The sequence below is a fragment of the Hyaena hyaena genome, unplaced genomic scaffold, assembly GCF_003009895.1.
Source record: "Hyaena hyaena isolate Hyena2069 unplaced genomic scaffold, ASM300989v1 scaffold_1474, whole genome shotgun sequence".
NCBI lineage: Eukaryota > Metazoa > Chordata > Mammalia > Carnivora > Hyaenidae > Hyaena > Hyaena hyaena.
In genome coordinates, this window is record NW_024082107.1 from 43,681 (window position 1) to 45,864 (window position 2,184).

The window sequence follows — 2,184 nt, forward strand, 5'->3', positions numbered from 1 at the left end:
GATACCCAAACTGGTAAGGAAGAAATAAAGCTCTCATTCTTTTCACATTAAATAAGACTATATATAGAAAATCCTAAAGACTCCACCAAAAAAACAAAAGAACTGATAAAAAAATTCAGTAAAGTTGTAGGATACAAAATCAATGTACAGAACTTTGTTGCATTTCTATACACTAATAATGAAGTAGCAGAAAGTGAAATTTAGAAAAGAATACCATTTACAATTACACTAGAAACAATAAAATACCTAGGAATAAACTTGACTAAAGGGGTAAAATACCTGTACTCTAAATACTATAAAACACTCAAAACAACACAAAGAAATACAAAGACATACCATGTTCATGGTTGAAAGAGAAAATATTGTTAAAATGCCTATACTACACAAAGCAATTCATAGATTTACTACAATCTCTATCAAAATACCAATGGCATTTTTCACATAGTTAGAACAAACAATTCTAAAATTTATATGGAACCACAAAAGACCCTGAGTAGCCAAAGCAATCTTGAAAAATAAAAACAAAACTGGAAGTATCACAATTGCATATTTTAAGTTATATTCCAAAGCATTAGTACTGGCATAAAAATAGACATACAGATCAATGTAATAAAACTGAAATCCCAGAAATAAACCCACAATTGTATGGTCAATTAACCTTTGACAAGGAAGGGATAAACGTACAATGGGAAAAAGACAGTGTCTTCCACAAATGGTGTTGGGAAAACTGAATAGCAACATGCTAAAGAATGAAACTGGATGTTTTTTCACAATATACAAAAATAAATTCCAAATGAATTAAATTTGAGACCTAAAACCATAAAAATCCTTGAAGAGAGCACAGGCAGTAATATCTTTGACATCAGCCATAGCAACATTTTTCTAGATCTGTCTTCTGAGGCCAGGAAAATAAAAACAAAAATAAAGTATTAAGACTACAGCAAAACAAAAAGTTTCTGCATAGTGAAGGAAACCATCAACAAAACTAAAAGGAGATGGTTATCTCCAAACTTAAAGGCAAGAAGACAAATGACATATCTGTTGAAGGATTGGTATCAAAATATATGAAGAACTTGTAAATCTCAACACCCCCAAAAAAATAATAATCCAATTAAAAATGGACAGAAGACATGAACAGACATTCTCCAAAGAAGATAACCAGATGCACAACAGACACATGAACAGATACTCAAGATCACTCATCATCAGAGAAATGTAAATCAAAACTACTATAAAGTGAGATATCACCTTATACCTGTCAGAATGGCCAAAATTAAAGACACAAGAAATAAGTGTTGTTGAGGGTGAAGAGGAAAAGGAAACTTCTTGAACTGTTAGTGGGACTATAAAGTGGTGCAGCCGTTGTAGAAAATGGAGGTTCCAAGAAATTAAAATAGAACTCTCCTATGATCCACTAATTGCACTAATAGGTATTTACCCCCAAATACAAAAACACTAATTTGAAGGGATACATGCAACCTGTTGCTAATTGCAGCATTGTTTACAATAGTCAAACTATGGAAGAACCGTATGTTTCCATCAATTAGTGAATGGATAAAGTGTCATATATATACAATGGAATATTACTCAGCCATAAAAAAGAATGAAATCTTGACTTTTACAATACCATGGATAGATCTAGAGAGTATAAGGCTAAGTGAACAATGGTGTCAGAGAAAGACAAATGCCAATGGTCCAACTCATGTGTGAAATTTAAGAAACAAAACAAATGAACACTAGAAAACAAAAAGGAGAGAGAGAGGGGGCACCTAGGTGGCTCAGTTGGTTGAGCGTCTGACTTCGGCTCAGGTCATGATCTCATAGTTCGTGGGTTCAACTCCCGCATCGGGCTCTGTGCTGACAGCTCAGAGCCTGGAGCCTGCTTTGGATTCTGTGTCTCTCTCTCTCTCTGTCCTTCCCTTGCTCACGCTCTCTCTCTCAAAAATACATAAACATTAAAAAATTTTTTAAAAATTAAAAAAAGGAGAGAGAGACAAAACAAAAAACAGACTCTTAAGTACAGAGAACAAATTGATAGTTATCAAAGGGTAGGTAGGTGGGAAGATAAGGGAAATGGAAGATGAGGATTAAAGAGTACACTTATGATGGAACAAAGTGATAAGAAACTAAAAATAAAAATTCCCTAAGCAAAAGAATAAAGAAATTAATCCTAGAAGAATTAAA